At 52.8% G+C, this 19,568-nt stretch overlaps 1 long non-coding RNA gene across 8 annotated transcripts in view; it reads left to right on the top strand.

The window, feature by feature from the left end:
- Nucleotides 1–19,568, top strand: part of LOC102167570 (uncharacterized) — a 238,898-nt gene that overhangs the window by 80,295 nt on the left and 139,035 nt on the right. For 4 of the 8 annotated variants that reach the window (XR_014807479.1, XR_002344972.2, XR_014807477.1 and 1 more), the window contains exon 2: nt 9,696–9,756. This is a non-coding gene — a long non-coding RNA (uncharacterized LOC102167570). Of the gene's footprint in view, nt 1–9,695; nt 9,757–14,452; nt 14,584–15,202; nt 18,144–19,568 lie in introns of all 8 variants that reach the window. The other 4 variants (XR_014807482.1, XR_014807481.1, XR_014807483.1 and 1 more) reach the window with 4 other exon arrangements.

Raw genomic sequence — 19,568 nt, forward strand, 5'->3', positions numbered from 1 at the left:
CTGGATCAGGACACAGCAAGTCCTAGGACCTTCCCGTGTGCCCCTCCCCCAACTGAGACCTGCAGGGTGCCGTGGGCTGTACAGCGTTTTTTGGCAGATTGCTTCTTTTTTGTGTTGGGGGCGGAGGTGGCTGCAGACCACTGCAGGAATGGGGACAGGAAGGATGGGGCAGCTCTGGGATCTGATGGTTAATTAAAATGTCCTCATAGGTGATCAATCCCCAGTCAATGGCTTGAATCTGCAGTGACCCGGCTCCTCTCTGGCAGAGCACGTGGCCTTCCTGGGGGTGGCGGGAGGCCAGGTTGTCCTCCTCTTGGTCCTTGGAAGCCCAGCTTGGGACCGTGCTGTCGATACTGTCTCCAAAATATTCCTGTCTTGTTTCCTTAATAGCTTCTGTCATCGCTCTTGACAGGCCAGCCATTAAGTCTTTGGCAAAATTGTTAGAATTATTAACATATGAGGTTTTATATTATTTGACAGCTGTCGGCTTCTTTGGGATCCACATCACTCTGTCCCCTCCCTTCCCTCCCACCCTTCCACTCAGCATTGCATTGCCCCTTCCCACCCCAGGAGAGTGGGAGGGGCCTCCCGGTCACTGGAGGAGACACGCTCCTGTCAGGCTTCGCTCACAGTTGCTCCTGTGCATCTATGGAATGTTTCTGGAGGCCCCGCACCACGCCCCATTTCTGGTCCTAACCTGGATCCTTCCTCAGCCACACCCCTGGCTTCAGTGGTTTCTGGGAGAACTCCCAGGGCTCCATTTACCTGCCAGCTCTGCCCCAGACCCACTTGCCCTCGCTCTCCAGGACATCTCCTCTCTGAGGCTCCAAAGACTCCATCCTGGCTCTTCCTCTAGGTTCCCATCTAGGTGCCTGGCTCCAGCATCCATCCGGTCTCCCAGACTAGAAATCCGACCGTCACCCTCGTCTCCTGTCCCTCTCATGCTCCTCTAGTCTCCCGTTCCCAGTCGCTGTCCATTCTGCTTGCTGGAAGCCTCTTGGCTCCCCGCTCTCCTCCCCATCCCTGGTGCTTTGCCCTGCCTGGGCCTCCGCACCTGTTTCCTCATCACTGGGGGCCCTGCTCTGACCCCCTCGGGCCCCAAAGCCTGAGCCTTTCTCTGGGGCTGCAGCTGCTCCCTCCACCCAGGCAGGCAGGGAGTGCCGCAGAAGTGGTGGCCCTCCCCACTTCTCATGGCCCTTCTTGGCCAACTGCTGAAGCTGGTTGATATCTAAATGTCTTTGTGGGTAGGGTGGCTGATGCCTGGTCCTCACGACTCCCTGAGGTTCCCCGTGGAATGAAGCTCCGTTTCCCCATTGCCGTAACTGGCAGATTAGAGGCTCGCTCCTCCGCTTCCTCCACTTTCCCATCTCCCTCCGCCTGCGACATGCCCAGGTCCCCTCAGGGGCCCTTCCTTGTAGTGCAGGCCTGTCCTGCTTCCAAAAGCTCTCAACATTTCTCTGGGGCTGCAGCCTGCTTTCCTGGGATCATCTTCCAAAGAAATTGTTCGCCATCCTTGCTTAGAGTCGGCTACTAGGAGATCCCCAACCAGGACAGGCCTCGGGGTCTCTCCCTCCAGCACAGCTAAGGCTGGGCCTTGGGGTACGAGCATCAGATTCTTTTACTCCTTTCCTGGAATTGCACAAGAAGTCCTCAGTTTTTTACCTCTTGTTCTATCAGGCTGCTACAGCAAAGGGAGCTGGATCCTGGATCCAGAACATCTGAATATACACAATGTTTGGGGCTGCAACTTACATTTCAGAAGCAGTCACCACAGGCTTCAAGAAGTATATGCTTTTCTGATACTTTCCTTAGGTAAAGTTTTGCATTTACATAGCCATTAAATAGTAATACTGATATGGGCCATCCATGCCTAAGAGAAAAACATTCCCAGATATCAAAACATATCACCAAGCTATTCTAAATAAAACTGGTGGTGGTTAGCACAAGAATTAATAAGTTAACAGAGATGTCCAAAATAGGACCCTAATAAATGATAGATGTGACATTTCTAATTAGTGTAGAAAGGCTGGGTTAGTCATGAGATGGAGATAGAGAAGTAGTTAATCATTTGGGAAAAACAAAGACACTTCCTACAAATTCCAGGTGGATAAAAATGTGAGTATAAAAAAATGAAATCACAAAAGAACTAGAAGAAACAAGGTGATGATCTCAGGATGAGGCGGGCTTTCCCAAGGACCCAATGGAAGAAGCCACAGACGAAATTGTGAGAACAGAAAAAATTAAAAAAAATCCCAAAGCTAAAAAGCAGACTGCTGGGAAAGTATATGAAGACACTGAGTAAGATTCAGTTGAATCAATCTCCATTTTCCTTGGTTCCTGACATCTACTGTTAAAAATTAGCAGAAGATGGAGTTCCCATCATGGCGCAGTGGTTAACGAATCCGACTAGGAACCATGAGGTGGCAGGTTCGGTCCCTGCCCTTGCTCAGTGGGTTAATGATCTGGCGTTGCCGTGAGCTGTGGTGTAGGTTGCAGACACGGCTCGGATCCAGTGTTGCTGTGGCTCTGGCGTAGGCCAGTGGCTACATCTCCGATTGGACCCCTAGCCTGGGAATCTCCATATACCACGAGAGCGGCCCTGAAAAAGGCAAAAAGACAAATAAAATAAAATAAAATAAATATATAAAAAAAATTAGCAGAAGCTAGAATCAAGTCCTGAAAAGGCAAACATTTGGTCATCTGCTCGTGAACGTGCTTGCCCTTATGAGCAGGAAGTTCCTCCTGGTGTCTCACCTGCAGCCTTCTTGCTGCAGGTCTTAGGGCCTTTCCTGGAAGTGACTTCAAGTATTTTGTGGGGCTCCAGGGCGTCCAGACCAAGAAGCCTTAGGGCTTCCTGTGTTTGGAGACATTGTTCAGCCACCCCATGCCAGGTCTGGGAGAATTTAGGCTTCTCTGCAGGTTCACTGGATCTTCAGCCTGGACACACAGGCCCACAGCTGGTCCTTGTCTCATGCAGTCGACCCCTCTGTCCCCATCACTACCTTGAGTCCACCCCAGTCCTACCCGGATCTTGTCTGGAGCCCCATTCAGAACTTTCTCTAGACCCCTGTTCTGACCACCTCTGACTCCCACTGACCTGTCCTGAGCCTTGGCTGGAGCCCCCACGGCCAGGTCCTGTCTGGCTGGGCTGCTGCTCGGAGCAGGCGGGCTGCGCAGGGAACAACAGATGGGCTCCCCGTGGACGCGGCAGCAGCAGCGCAGAAGCTAATCCACTTTTATCTCGTTATGGTGACAGCCACCCTGTTAAATGGAATGGACTATCGATTCAGGGCTCACTTCCAGCCCGAGGATTTTCCATCACAGGCCTGAGTAGAATAGGAGAAAAGCAACACTTATTAACTCGGGTGCCAGTCAGGGAGAGGCTGGGGTGGGGGCAGAGCTGGGAGGGCGCAGGCGCGGGGGCGCTGGGGACCCAGGCTCAGACCCAGGGCCCGGGGAGCCCCTCCTACCCCCTCCCTCCGGGCCACGAGGGGTAGGGACGCAGCGGCAGAGATGCGTGCACATACGCTGGTGCGCCTAGGTGTTCAATGCTGACACACACGCTAGGTGACACTGACACACACACATACTCCTCTAACACCAACATATGCACACACACACACAACACAGACACACATATGTCCAACCCTGACAGACATACTCACCCAAAGCTGACACACATCTACACATACACCCACCACTGAAACATACACATTGTCCCGAGCAATGTCAAGTGACATTGACACGCACATGCATACAGTGCTGACACATGTGGACACCTGTCATTGACACACATATGTACACATAAGACTGACACACATAGGACATTGACACACCCACATCCCCACTGCTGATGCAGGTCCACACAGGTACGCTCACAGCCAGATACCCATTGCTGACTCTCATATGACCCCACGATTCGTGCCCATCTATACAGATATTCAACACTGACACACACACCGACCCGTCATTGACACGATATACTCCAAACACTGACACACAGAAATGCATAATCCTGATTTATGTATATGCTCAGTGCACGCATGCACACACACACACACACACACACACACACACACACACGCACAACCCTGGCACACACATGCTCAAACAATGCTGACACATACACTTTTGTACCGACATCACATACACACAGGCTAACACGTTCCTGCTCATTGTGCCAACACATGCTCAGGACAGATGCACACACAAACACACCCTCACTGAACTTCATCCTACAGACACACCCAATATGCACCAGCATCCACATCTGAGTGACACAGTCATGCCACACTGATAGCCTAGTAGTGATAGACACAAATACAGGGTGATGCTGGCATTGTATTTGCATATACCCCAAAACACAAGTTAAGGATGCACATGGATTGTTACACGGATACACAATAGTCGCACACCCACACTCATAAACCCACTGGCAGCTCCCTTTGTTCAAGCCCTTTGTCATTATGGAGCACCTTTTTTGTTAATGTCCTAGGGCAGGTGCTGGAGCTCAACTCAGTGCCTGCCCTCAATCAGCTTTGCCTCTAGTGGGGAAGATGATCCCCAGACCCCAGAGGACTTCCAGCTAATTCGTGTCCAGCACTCATCATGCACCCCTTGCTGTCTTAAGCACTTTACATGGATATACTTTAAAATTTGTCACAACCTTTGGAGGTAGCTACTCTTATTATCTTAATTTGTAGATGAGGGGCCTGGGCCCGAGAGGCTAAGCCACTTGCCCAAGGTCACACAGCGCTGGAGTGGTAGAGCTGAAATTTGACGCAGGCTGCCAGGCTCCCAAGAAAGCGTAACCTATATTCCTCACAACTGCATCTGGCCTGAAAACTCACGTATCACCAGGTCACAGCCCCAGACACTGCATACACGAACCCAGAGCCAGGGTACCAGCGTGGCCCATTTGGAGTGACCCATCTTGGGGAATCCATCTACTTCCTGGAGGGCCTTGTGCAGGGGGTGCAGTCTGAGGACTACGGGGTGGTGGGGGCACCCACCCAGGGAAGGGGCAGTTCTCTTTCGTAAGGCTCTGTGGATAGGTCCTGAGGGCCGGAGTGGGGATGTGCTTTCTGAGTGTGTTTTCTGAGCAGGTAGCTCCCCCAGCAATGGAGCCATGCTCCATGTAGCTGGGATCTCCCAGGGCCTGGGGGAGGGTGGGGGGGAGTGGAGGGTGGGGGAGGGGAAGGGGAGGCTGCCTGACCGTGAGTGGCGGCCAGGAAACCGGTTTTCTCCAACAGGGAATGGGGAAGGTGGGTCAGGAAGGCAGACAGAAATCCCTGGAGGCCTTGCACCTTGGGCTAAGTTCTGGAAAGGTGCTTTGGGCTGCATAGTGACAGAGCCTGGAGATGGACTGACCCTATTCAGTCCCTGCTCAGACCCTGACACCTTCTGTCTGAGCCACCACAGTGGGCAGATCACTTAACCTCATCCTCCGTTTCCCCGTTGGAAAAATGGCTCCAACAGGACCACCTGTCACACAGGTTACTAGCAGGACACATTGAAGTGCCTGGCCCTGTGGGGTGGGACATACAGATTCTCCTGTCACGTTGGCTGCCAGGTTCTTGGGACCTTAGCTGAGGGCAGCTCCTGGATACCTGCGGTTATGTCCAGAGTCTGGAGAGGGGCTCTGCTCTCCTTCTGGGAGGGAGTTTCAGATCCAGTGGCCAGAGTCTGGGGTTAAGAGGGCTGGGGGCTTGGAGTTCCCGTCGTGGCTCAGTGGTTAATGAATCTGACTAGGAACCATGATGTTGCAGGTTTGATCCCTGGCCTTGCTTAGTGCGTTAAGGATCTGGCATTGCTGTGAGCTGTGGTGTAGGTTACAGACTCGGCTCAGATCCCGAGTTGCTACGCCTGTGGCTTAGGCTGGCCGCTACAGCTCCGATTAGACCCCTAGCCTGGGAACCTCCATATACTGTGGGAGTGGCCCTAGAAATGGCAAAAAGACAAAATAAAGTAAAATAAGCGGCTGGGGGTTGCTATGGACTGAATGGTGTTCTTGCTTCAATACGAAGCTCCTAATTCCCAGTGCTATGGTATTTGGAAATGAGGCCTTTGGGAGGTAATTGGGTTTAGATGAAGTCATAAGGGTGGGGCCTCCCTGATGAGATTAGTGCCCTTTTAAGAAGAGCGACCAGAGAGCTTACTCTTTGTGTCCCATCCCCCCCACACACTTGCCTTCAGCGTGCAGAAGAGGTCAAATTAGCTACAGAGATGGCGGCCGCCTTCCAGCCAGGAAGAGGGGCCTCACCAGAGCCCAACCATGCTGGCATCCTGATTTTGGACTTTCAGCATCCAGACCTGTGAGGAAAATAAATTTCTGTTGTTTGAGCCACAGCCATCCTTCCAGTCTGTGGTATTGTGTTATGGTGGCTTTGATACCGGAACGATGATACCAGAATCCAGGTTCTTGTTCAAGGCAGTCGAAGAATGAACTTGGTGCACACACAGGCAGCAAGCAAGCAAAGTCTTTATTAAAGGAAAGCAAAAAGCTCCCAGGGCTGCTGGGAGGAGGAAGAGCCCCCTTCTCTATTGCCCTATAGGGACTTTTATCTCTTAAAGGTGGGGAGGGTACCAACGTGGGGTCCAGAAAGATGTGGTTTTCTCCCATTGGCCTTGGCCAGTTACCTCTATCAGTCCTTGTCCAATAGGATCTTAGGGGTGGAAATGTCCTGTAAGTCTCATAGTTTCTTTGCCCTTCCCGTGCCCCCCAGTAAACTGAGTCACAGGGGATTAGGGATTAGTGTCCATCTGGGCACAGGTACACTCCCTATAGTAAACAAGGCCTGTGGGGATGTTATTCCCTGGAGCCCTTAAGCTGCAAATGCTAATTGATGGCCATATCCAAGGATGCATCCAAGCCCATACTCCTACTGGACTGCCCCAGTTAATATTCTGCCTCAGCCTGAGCTGACTGGGCCAGGGATGGAAGCTGCTGGAGAGGGCTGCTCTGAGGCCGGCCTGAGACCGGGCTCTCTCGCTGACCCTCTGCAGCCCAGCACTTCTGTCTCTTTCTCACTTGTAAAATGGGGGCCTGGGTTGGACCCTCTCTGACCATCTGCTCCGCTTCGAGACCATGGGGTCCTGAAATCCAGGTTTTTCCCAGCTCCTCCCCTCGTCTCGGGAAGGGAGCAGGGGAGGCAGCCATGAATGCCCCTGCCGGCCGCCCTCCACCACGTCCTGGAGCTGGGGCTCTGCATGGGGGGAGGTGGGGTGAGGAGGATGTGACCCTTCCCTGTCTGTGGCCTGGAGGCATCAGGGTGACATTGTGGCCAGGGCTTTCCAAGGCATCTCTGGAAAGTAGGATGTGGGCCAGAACTCTGAAGATAGTGGTTTATATCCAGGGCCTCTGGGACCTGGGGATGCACTGACACTGCCCTGAGGCTCAATTTGTCCCCACCAGGCAAAATGCCCTCCTCCCCAATTCCTCTAGCTGACCCCCACCTCAACCCAGATGTCCCCCACTTCAGCCAGCTGTCACCTCAACACACCTGTCCGCCACCTCAGCCCAGCTGTTCTTCCACCTCGGCCCAGCTGTTCTTCCACCTCCACCCAGCTGTCCCCTCACCTCGGCCCAGCTGTCCCCTCACCTCAGCCCAGCTGTCCCACATCTCAGCCCAGTTGTCCCCTCACCATAGCCCAGCTGTCCCCTCATCACCTCAGCCAGCTGTCCCCTCACCTGTGCCCAGCTGGTCCCCACTACAGCCCAGTCCACCTGTTCCCTCAAATCAGCACAGCTGTTCCCTCAGGTCAACCCAGCTGTTTTCCCTCGTTAGCCGACGACACTCCCAGGGGAAGGCTGGCTGTTCCCCAGCGTTAGTCAAGATGACCTTCCCCTCTCAGCCCAGCCGCTTCCCATGGTGAGCTTAGTTGTTCTCTCACATCGGCCACCTGGTCTCCTATACCAAGTCCAGATGTTCCCCAGGGCACCCAGCTGTTCTACCTTTTGGACAAGAGGTTCTGCCCTATCGGCTCCGCTGTTGACCCCCACCCTCAGCCTGGCTAGTCCTCCTCAGGAGAGCCCAGCAGTTTCCATTCACATCTGTCTTTCCCCGTCACATCAGCCCAGCTGCCTCCCCGCAGTCAGCCGGCTTGTCCTTCCTTGTATCAGTTCAGTGGTTCTCTTTTCCAGGCACCTTCTCAGGGAATGGAAGGGCTCTTTTGGGTTTTCCAGGGCAGCCTCTCCGGCGTTGCTAGAGGGTCCCCTGGCTCGGCTCCAACTGCCCTCACCCACACGGGAAGCGGGGGCCTGGCCTGTGGTGTCTCATCCTGGGGTCAAACCCTACACCTCCCTGAGAGGCACAGGGGAGGGAGAGCAAGGCACCCGAGACTGGAGGAAGATAGAATTCAGGCCTCTCCATCCTCCTAATGCAGGAGGGACTCCAGACCCTCCCAGAGCCAGGAGGAGTACCTGGCTTTTCCCTGCCCTCAGAGGCAGGAGGAACCCCGGACATTTCACAGTCACCCCAGCTCCAGAGAGGAAAGACACACCCTCATCACCCGCTTCTCCACGGACACAGGAGCAACCCCTGGAATCATCTTCCCCACCTTAATCTGAACTCTCAGAGGAGGAGAGACAGATTCTGATTAAATATGCAAATTCAAGCAGATGGTGGCGGTGCTGATGGACGGGCTGTCAGGGGAGCATGTCAGCATGTGATGTGTGTGTTTGTGTGTGTGTGTGTGTGTGTCTGTGTGATTAGTGTCGGGGATACTGCGTGGGGGAAGGGGAGGAGCCTGTGGCGCCTCTGGCCAGAGGGGATGGTCGTGGGTGGGGCCGGGAGTTTGGGGGAGGGAGGAGGGAGCGGGAGGGAGGAGGGAGCCGGATGACCTTCCGCAGTGGGTCAGCTCGGGAACCTCCCTGTGTCCAGCTCTCCAGGCCTCCCCCAGCCGGGGTGCTAATTCTACCAGATCAGGTCTGGGACAGGAGGGGATTCGTTGGTATAACCTGCACCTGTATCTCTGCTCTTGCCATCGGCCAAACAATAAAAGACACAATATTTACACAACTTACCGGGGGAAGCAATATTGGGTCATTGATTTTGTGTCCCTTGGATTTTCACGGTCTAAACCTTAATGGTTTTTAATCATAAAATATTAGCGCTGCAGGGCACTTAGCACTGGCACCTTGCTGGTGAGAGATGGCTCCCCCGCCCCGCCACTGCTCCATGGGGAGCTCTCCAGGAGGAGGGGCCCATATCCCCCCTCTGCGCACACACACCCACGGCAGCGGGGCCTCTGGGAGCCGCCTGTAGGACTGGCCCATGCCTGGGCACAGTTGGGGGAGCCCCTGGAGAAGGGGACATCCTGTGATCAGTCCCCCCACCCCCCGTTCTAGAGGCAGAGCAGGAGTGAGGAAATCAACTCATCCTCAAAGAACGGAGATTTTGGCTTCCTCAGGGGTGTTTAGAATAAAAGCTCTTGCCTTGTCTTTTCTTACTCCAGATACCCTTCACGCTGACCTAGTGTGGGGGTCCTACCCACCTGTCAAATCTCTAGGTGGGGTGGTCCACAAGATGGGCCCAGGTTGCATTCATTCCTGTATCTTCAGTGCCTGCAGCATCATTGATCCTCTGTGTTGGCTCGTCGAATGAATGAATGAGTGTTGAGTGAATGAATGAGTGAATGTGCTAGACTCTGAAGGCTGGTTTTTAATAGAGGCTTTTCATTCATTCATTTAACAGATAACCCCTGCTGTGTGCTCATCTCAGAGATGAATCTGACCTGGGCGCTCCCCTCACCACGGTAAGTATGGGGACCAAAGGAGGCCCTGTGTGCTGGGGATAGGCTCAGGGAGGGGACAGAATGAGATGGAAAGGGCTTTTTTGTTTGTTTGTTTGTGTGTCTTTTTAGGGCCGCACCTGTGGCATATGGAAGTTCCTGCACTAGGGGTCGAATCGGAGCTGCAGCTGCTGGCCTGCACCACAGCCACAGCAACATGGGATCTGAGCCTCATATGTGACCTACATCATAGCTCACGGCAACGCTGGATCCTTAACCCACCGAGTGAGGCCAGGGATCGAACTTGCATCCTCATGGATACTAGCCAGATGTGTTACCACTGAGCCACGATGGGAACTCCTGGAAAGGGCTTTTGAAGAGAGGGTTGAGATGCCTGAATGGAGCTCCGCCTCCCAAGAGGACCAGTTTGAAGAACCCAACTTGTGAGATGCTGGGATCTAAACACAGCTCCTCTTGGTCTCTCCTGGTTCAAGCCAGGCAGGGCTTCCCGATGAGGCTTCCTTGATGAATGAGGTGTGGCTGTGCTGCGGGCTGTGTGGGAAGCACAGCTCACTGCCCAGGAGAGGGTGGTTTCTCTGGTGCAGGGGAGGCGGGGTGGAGGATGTTGTTGCTGTGGTTTATTTTTTCTGAAAGTGAACACACTGCTCACCCTGCCCTGCATCCCCCTCCCCAGCGCCCGCGGGGAAGTCGATAGCAATGGATTAAACAGCGAGGAGAAGGCTGAGAGTACAATTGGAAGAAAGATAAAGATAATTAAAACTAATTCCAACTGTTCCCAGAGAAATCAATTTCATAACTTCAGTGCATCCCTAAGTTTGCTCCCGAGGCTCTGCGGCACCGAGTAGAGGCTGTGTTCTAGAGGGCTCAGTGTGCAGACCCGTCTGTGGGTGGGCGGGTACTTGGAGTGTGAGTGTGCATGTGTGTGTGTGTGTGCTTGTGCACAAGTGGCCTCATGCACCTGTGTGCATGCTCATTCGTACATACGTGCATTATTTGTGTATGTGAGAGGCACGCCCCTTCCTGGGGTACCGGCTCTCGGCCTCACCTTTGACCCTGGATGGAAGAGGCAGAGAGTCAGGGTGGCTGGGTAGGTTTCGGCCTCCTTTCCCACACCCAGACCTTTCTCTCGCCTCTTAAGGGGCCTCCTGGCTAATCCAGCTCCCCTTTATATCTACAGGAAGCCAAGGTTCAGAGAGTGGGATCTTGCTATGGTTCACACAACAAGTGACAGGCAAAACTGAGCTCAACTGGGTATCCTGGGCTTCCTCTGCTCCATGGACGTCACTGTCATCACTGGTCATTTGGTTGAGGGCAGCCAGGGATGGAGGGGAAGGTAGGGCCGACCTGATGTGGCTGGGAGCTCACATGTGAACAGCCTCTAACTTACTCATTCTCTCTTGTTCCTTAAACATAGACGGAGCACCTGCTGTGTGAGGCCTCGTGGGTTCTCTGGCTTGGCTGAGGGCTGAGGGCTGAGGGCTGAGGGCTGAGGACTGAGGGCTGAGAGCTGAGGGCTGGTCACAGGTGCCTCTGGGAGAGGTTGGGTCCTCTGAAGGAGAAGACTGGTGGATGGTGGCAGCCTTGGAAGCAGAGCCCAGGACAGAGCGTCCCTAAGAAGCCCGGGCTGCCAATAGGTCCACCCTGGCCCTGGTGGCTCTGCTGGCATGGCTGTCACAGCTGGCAACTTCTCGAAAGGACCTCATGGCTCATGCTGCAGGTGATTCCTGGTGAGTGGGTCAGGCCAGGGGTCCTGCTCACCACCATCCTCCCCCACCCCCATGGTGAGCCTGCCTGGGGCAAGGGCCAGGGTCCGTCACATTTCTGGATTGCCCAGGACCTGGCATAGACTGGCAGGGAGTAGGTGTTCCTTCAGCACAGGACTGGCACGCTAGTGAAACTTTGAGGTACTGGGGTGAACCAGAAAAAACAAAGTTGGGAAACTGCTCCATCAAGGTGAGGGCATCAATTGCTCTAAACCAATGGTTCCCTCTACCTGGGAGTTCCTGTTGTGGCTCAGTGGAAACAAATCTGACTAGTATTCGTGAGGATGCTGGTTTGATCCCTGGCTCTGCTCAGTTGGTTAAGGATCTGGCATTGCTGTGAGACATGGATTGGATCTCATGTTGCTGTGGCTGTGGTGTAGGTCAGCAGCTACAGCTCCGATTCAACTCCTAACCTGGGAACTTCCATATGCCTCAGGTGCGGCCCTAAAAAGCAAAGCAAAGCAAAGCAAAAAAAAAAAAAAAAAAAAAAAAAAAAATCACTCTATCTGCCTGCGCTTGTATCCTTATTCGTTAAATGGAGCAATATAACCCACACTGAATCTGCTGTGAGTTTCAGGGGAGGTTCTGTATAAGAAGCAGGCAGCACATAGTTTTCTCTTCTCTGAACCCTGGGTTTCCAGGGGTGGGTGGTTGGTTGCTCAGTGAGCAAGAAGCCAGGAAATAGCTCATGGTCACATGGCTGCCTGGAAGCAGTGGGGTGGATGAGATGACATCTCCCAGATCCTCCAGGGCAATATATCTGGGCAGTCCACCCTTGGTCCATCCGTCCTGGTGGGCTTGGGAGTGAAGGACTCCTGGGCTCCTGGGCCAGGTAAGAGTTCCTGCAGTCCCCCACATCACCTCTAGATGGCAGCATTGGCGAGCAGGAGCGGAGCCCGCAGTAACAACGAGGGGGCTGGGCTGGGTCACAGGGCTAAGGCTGTGGCCTTAGCTCTCTGGGCAAGACCCTGCCCCTCTCCACTGTCTGAAAGTTGAGCGATGGGGGTAGGGAGGGAGGTGATACGTTGGGAATTCCTGGATTGGAGAGGAAGGCTTGTCCCTTCTTGAGGCAGTCCCTCTGGGAGCTAAAGGTTTCTAGCTGTTGGGTCTGGGTGTCTGAGCAGGGTGGGAAGTGGCTGCAACCTCTACTCTTAGGTGATCTGCCCACTCTTAGGAAGGGATGTGGGTTAGAAAGAGGTTCCTGGCAGCAGGGCAGGGGCTACCCAGGAGGGCCAGAGATGCTGAGCGGCCCCCTAGCATGAGATGGGGCCAGGGCTGAGTGTCGAAACCTACCCTCCTCCCTTGGCTCCACCTTTCTTGGCGTCCCCTCCTCTCTCTCTTTCCCCAGGAAGCCAGAGAGGAGCAGATGGGAGCTGTCAGCAGCTCCTTAGGTTTACAGATGGGGAGCTGGTGGTGGGGGGTGGAGAGTGGGGTGAGAAGGGAGGTGGAGGGGGCAGAGTTCTTGCCAGGCCCCCTGTGAAGCCTCAGTCATGAACCAGTGGGAGTGGCCAAGTCCCAACCCCAGGAGAGGCTCCGGAGAAGCACCAGCCTCCCGGAGCAGCTGCATCTGGGCGTCACCTGGCTGTGAGGTTGGGGCTGAGGAGCAGCAGGCATCCTGGCCTCCCGGAGCTGGCTGGATGGGGGTGCTGCCCTGCACTCCTGTCTTTCTGGCTCAACTCTGAACTGCCTGCCCAGAGTTGGGTGCTGAGAGGCACCCCCAGATCACAGGGGAGAGGGGACGAATGGCCATCCTCTGGGGAGGGAGCAGTGGTGAGTCTAGACTCTGGGGCTCTGAGTGGCTTGCTGTGCCCCAGGCTGCTGGGGGAACTGCTTAGAGGTGGGGACCATTTCAGGAGAGTCACTGAGCCCTGACTTCCCAGCCAGCCACCAGCGTCTTGGCCACAAAGCAGTGAAGCAGCTGGGCAGTGCCCAGGGCCAGGACATAGAGGACACAAGTATGGGTATCTGGCTGATCTGCTAGATCTTGGTGACCTGGAACAACTCATTTTCTCTCAGCCTCAATTTCACCATCGGGTAAATAGTAATAGTAAAAGGATCCCTTCCCTTGAACATTTACATGGGACACCACTTTTCACATGTATGACTTTTTTTTTTCTTTTCTTTTTTTGCCTTTTCTAGGGCCGCACCCATGGCATATAGAGGTTCCCAGGCTAGGGGTCGAATCGGAGCTGTAGCTGCCGGCCTATACCACAGCCAAGCAACTCGGGATCCGAGCTGCATCTGCAACCGACACCACAGCTCACGGCAATGCCGGATCCTTAACCCACTGAGCAAGGCCAGGGATCGAACCCGCAACCTCATGGTTCCTAGTCGGATTCGTTAACCACGGTGACATGATGGGAACACCTTCACATGTATGACTTTATTTAACACACATAGCCAGCTTATGGAGACTCAAAGGGGGCAAGTGACTTGATCCAGGTAACACCCTAAGGAGCACGACCCAGACCCAGGGCTGTCTCAGATCAATACCTAGGTCCTCCCAGGTCCTCTTTTTTTTGCGGGGGGGTTTATCAGCTCTTTCTCTATTGGGCTGGGGGGTTGACACTGCTTTCCTGATGTCTCACAGGAGGCTTAAGAGTGGGTGAGTGTGTGTGGGGGCTGTCATTGGAGGGGTTCTAGATTTAGCCAAGCAAAATGCAGGATGCCTAATTAAATCTGAATATGAAATAAATAAAATTTTAAGTGTAAGTATATTCTATGCAGTATTTGAGACCTACCTATATTGAAAAAATTACTTGTTGTTTATCTGGCAACCTTAGTCAGTGGAATGCATTTTACTGCGTCCTTATTACCAGGCATGGCGAGTCTGGGTGGGAGGCATGAAGGCGTGTGTGTGATGGGGGTGCTTCTTTGGGCTCCTGCTTCCTCATCTGTAAAATGGGGAAGAAGAGCCACTTCCTCCTTCCTCCTAGGATGCTCAGAGGCTCCAGTGTCCAAAGGGATGGGGGCGGCTTTGAAGAATCCAGAGAGCTTCACCCTGGTCTGCTTAGCAGTGGATGCCAACCTATCCCCAGTCCCCTCCCCATCTCCTGGGCACCCACCAGTGAGTGTCCTTGTCCACCCCACCCCCAGCTCTACAGAAGCCCACGAGGAGAGGGCTGTGTCCATGACAGGCCTCAGCAAGGCTTTACAGGAAATCAGTGCTCTCTCAAACCTCTTGGGAAGGTGACCCGGCCAGTCATGGGCCTGAGACGCCAGTGTTGGCCACATAAGGCCGCCACTGTCTAGCCTGGGAAGCACCTCACCTCTCAGAGTCTCAGTTTCCCCATCCTGGTGGGGAATGAGAGGGACCTCAGTCTTGCAGGATGCCGGGAGAGGGCAAAGAAATGGCAGAGAGTGGGGAGTCCCTGTCATGGCTCAGTGGTAACGAACCCAACTAGTATCCATGAGGATGTGGGTTCGATCCCTGGCCTGGCTCAGTGGGTTAAGGATCTGACTTTGCTGTGAGCTGTGGTGTAGATTGCAGATGCAGCTTGGATCCTGAGTTGCTGTGGCTGTGGCGTAGGCTGGCAGCTCCAGCTCCGATTGGACCCACAGTCCGGGAACTTCCATATGCCATGGGTACAGCCCTAAAAAAGAAAAAGAAGGAAGAAAGAAAAGGCAGAGAGTGGATGCCCAGGACCAGCTGACTTTGCCCTAGCCCAGCTGTTTCTTGTTCTCAGGGGCACAGATCATGTCACAGCCCGGGGCAGCTGACTTAAGAAGAGGACCTGGCCACCACCAATAGCATGGTCACCTGCCATTGGTGAATGACTGGGTGGATAACTATGGTTCCTGGTCATCTGGGCTGAGACTTGCTTGCTGGGGTGAGTGACAGGGACACAGAAACACACACACACACACACACACACACACACGGACACACGGACACACTCAGCGTGCCCACGTGGGCAGGAGTTCTTTTGATTCTCCTCTCCACTGTTTGCCTGGAGCTCAGCTTTTTCTCCATAAAGCATACAGCCTGATGTCCACCCCACACATATCTCGCCCATCACCGAGGCTTCCCTCGAGGGTCCTGGTCCACGGGCTACTGTCCCTGCAGGCTGAGTTACCGGCTTACCAAATGTCAGTTGCCTTTGTTTCTCAATTCATTTTTGCCAGTGACACTTGTTATGGAAGTTGGGTGATTTAATGAAACAATAAGTAAAGCAAAATATTGTGAATGCACAACATTTTTTTTTATAAAACTAAACCGAGGTCTTTAGAAAGACTCCATCAAGGGGAACGGCTAAAAAAAAAAATGCTGTCAAATTAGGTGTGGGTACGCAACTCTAAGATAAGATGAGAAACAAAATTGTAACCATCTGGAAGATTCAACACTCACATCACTTTACAAGTGTCTTTTAAGTTCATGCTCCACTTTAGAGAAATTGAAATTTGGAAATTGAGGATGATGTGTCGTGGGTTTAGTTTACCCAAGAAAGATGGCCCAGCTCCCAACAGCAAACCCATAGGCGAAGAGAAGGCTTTGGTCCTGCACTAAAGAAAATTAAAAAGGCAGAAACTTCGATGCTGTAAGTTGAAATGAAATGATGGAGTTGAGAAGGTATGGTTTTTAAAATGATTTCTCCAGAACCAATTTTTTAAATGAACTCACTACCCCAAACTAATGGTATTAGTTTAAGCAGAAGGCTTTCCCTGTACTAAGGGACGTGTCTGAACACTGTCACTGTCACACACCCTCCTAAGCAGATCCATGTACACACACGCTCATCCATGCATACACACGCCTGCACACACGTAGATACACACAGATACATATACGCCCAAACCATGTATGGACACAGAGAGTCAGCACCCAGGCTCCACGGTGCTCACACATACCTATTCACAGGCACACACTCCCAGTGAGCCGCACACACACACACACACACACACACACACACGATTAATCTTTTTTTTTTTTTTTTTCTTTTTTCTCTCCTGTAAGAACAGCCAATGTAATAAGCAGAGGTTGGTTTTTAATCAGAAATTCACACTTTGGTGTTTTTCTTCCTTTGGCCCAGTGGGGGGCTGGGGAGGATGAGGGAGGGAGGAGGGAGGATGGGGAGGGACCTGGTGGGAGGAGTCAGCCTCTAGGCAAGATTCATCAAGCTGGCACCCGGCTGGGCTGGGGAGACGTGGCGGTGCAGGTGAGCTGGGTTCCAGCTGCATTATTGAGTGCCCTGCTCTGCTTTTATCTGAGAGGTAACCAGGGCTGCCTGAGGATGGGGCCCTTCTGGAGCTCCGGGAGGGAAGTGGGAGCAGCAACTCCCCAAAGAAAGAAGGGCGGTGGGCTCTGTGGGGATCCAGGGCTGGGCTGGATCCGTTGCTAGACTTGGGGAGACCCACTGGGGGACCTCTGGTCGTCCTCTGGTCAGGAGCTTCCCAGATCTGGCCTCAGAGGTGCCACCAGATCTCCTGCATCTAAGTCTCTGAGAGTCAGGCTAAGAACTTTGCATTTTTAAAGTTCCCCAGGTGATTCTGACAAGCAGCAAGTTTTGGAGTCCCTGACAAGGGACATCCTGCTGTCCCTCTGGGGATCCCCAGAGACCTGCTGTCTCTCTGGAAGCTTCAGGCCCTTGTGTGATGTTGGCCAGGGATGGGGAGATTTCTAAAACAACGGTAGAGAGTTCTGGAATTCTGGGAGCCAGAACCAAAACGCATGGGTCCTCTATTTTTTTTTTTTCAAAAAAATTTTTTAACCAAATGATTCTTCAAATTCTATAGTAAATTTAAAAAAAAGTTCTATAGTGCTTTACAATTTTCAAAAGTTTTACACACATGATTTCATGAGTCCATAATAACCCTTCCCCCCCTATTTTATATTGCCCCTCCTCCTTGTCCTCAACTTACTTGTAACCACTAGTTTATTCTCCATATCTATAAATCTGCTTCTTTTTGTTTTATTCACTAGTTTTTTGTATTTTTTAGATTCCACACATAAGTGATATCACACAGTATTTGTTTTTCTCTGTCGGACTTATTTCATTTACCATAATGGTCTCCGAGTCCATCTATGTTGCTGCAAATGGCAAAATTTCATTCCTTTTAAGGGCTCAATAGTATTCCACTGTGTACATATATCACATCTTCTTTATCTGTTCATCTGCTAATGGATACTTGGGTTGCTCCCTTATCTTGGAAGTTGTAAATAATACTCTTATGGACATCAGGGAACACGTATCTTTTCAAATCAGTGGTTTTGGTTTTTTGGGGTATATTGAGTCCTCTTTTTTTTTTTTCTGGCCACACCCACAGCATGTGGAAGTTCCTGGACCAGGGATAGAACCTGAGCCATAGCAGTGACAATGCCAGATCTTTAACCCTCTGAGCCACCAGGGAACTTGGGTTCTCTATTTTTAAAAAAGGGGAGACAGAGAACCAGAGGCAAAAGGACTTGCCCAAGGCTGTTTAGTGAGTCCATGTAGTTGGTGGGATTTGAACCTGGCCCATCTGGTTCCGAAGCTCATGTTTTGTGTATGTCAGCACAGGCCAGGTTGTGCTGCTGTAACAAACAGTCACCAAATCTCAGTGGCTGAAAACAACAAAGACTTGTTTCTAATTTCTTTCTTTCTTTCTTTTTTTTTTTTTTGTCTTTTTGCCATTTCTTGGGCCGCTCCCGCTGCATATGGAGGTTCCCAGGCTAGGGGTCTAATCGGAGCTGTAGCTGCCAGCCTACGCCAGAGCCACAGCAATGCAGGATCCGAGCCGGGTCTGTGACCTACACCACAGCTCACGGCAATGCTGGATCGTTAACCCACTGAGCAAGGGCAGGGATTGAACCCACAACCTCATGGTTCCTAGTCACATTCTCTAACCACTGCGCCATGATGGGAACTCCACTTGTTTCTAATTTCTGCCACATGTCCAACAAAGAGTCCACAGAGCCTCTGTTCATCACACTCTGTTCATCTTAGTCGCCTGGCTGATGGAGCAGCTGTCATCTTGACCTTGGATTTTGCTAGTTACTGGGCAGAGGGAAAGGGAGCTCTGGTGGGTGTGTTGCACTTAGATGCTTTGATCTAGGAGTGACTACACTACCAAAAGAAGTGGCCAGGACTAGCTGTATGCCTCACTTCTGACTACAAGAAGTACCCTCCTACCACCTGCCAAGAAGCAGGGAGAACCAGAAATAGTGACAAGCACCTGTCATGTCTGCTCTGCCAACTGCCTGTGACACAGGCCCAGGAGCTCCACTGTGCCCATGGAAGGGGACCTAAGAGTGCTGGCCTGGGGCAGCCCTTCTCCTCCCCTCCCCCACCCAGTCCTGGCCTCCCCAGCTCTGTCCCTGCAACCCTGCAAGTCTCCCTACCACTCCCTTCCCTACTCTCATCCCCTCTTAGGCCCACGGTCTCCTCCTCATGTTCCAATCCAGGAGTTTTATTTTTTAAATTTTTGGCTGTGATGTGCAGCAGCTTGATGTGGGATCTCAGTCTCCCTCTCAGTCCCCTCCGACCAGAGATTGCACCTGGGCTGCAGCGGTGAAAGCGCTGAATCCTAACCACTAGACCACCAGGTAACTCCTCCAGTCCCAGGGTTTTAGAGTCCCAGTCCTGCTTTGCCTCTAACCCACTGTGCAGGGTGATTTAGAGTCTGTATTTTCTCATCCAGTGGGTCTCAGTTTACCCATCCATACACTGGGACTGCGCCTCTGAATCTTTGCCCCTCCCAACCCCCACCATTTGTGGGAAGTGTTCCTGGAGGCCTCTGCATGTTGAGACAACAGACCCGGGGGAACAGACTTTATTTTTCCTCCTTTCCTGTCCCTGTTTTAGACGATCCCACATATGTTGGGCCTGAAGGCATCCCACGCGTCCTAGGAGCTGGAGGGGCTGCCGCTCTTGCCAGGAAAATCCCTTCTTGGAGGTGGGGAGCCCTCCCCAGAGAGGGGCCAGGTCTAGACCGCCCCCTTCTCTTCCCTCCCACGGGGTGGGGGCGGCTAGCGCATCGGGCTGTGGCTGGCTGGGCAGAGATTTCTGCCAGCTCCTTTCCCCGCTACCTGGAGACGGCCCAAGACTTGAGCTTTCTATCTTGAGGGATTTAGGT

Source organism: Sus scrofa, chromosome 6 (genome assembly GCF_054392235.1).
Source record: "Sus scrofa isolate SSC_HxYL_T2T_F1_AM1 chromosome 6, Sscrofa_HxYL_maternal_Yorkshire_Landrace_v2.0, whole genome shotgun sequence".
Lineage (NCBI taxonomy): Eukaryota > Metazoa > Chordata > Mammalia > Artiodactyla > Suidae > Sus > Sus scrofa.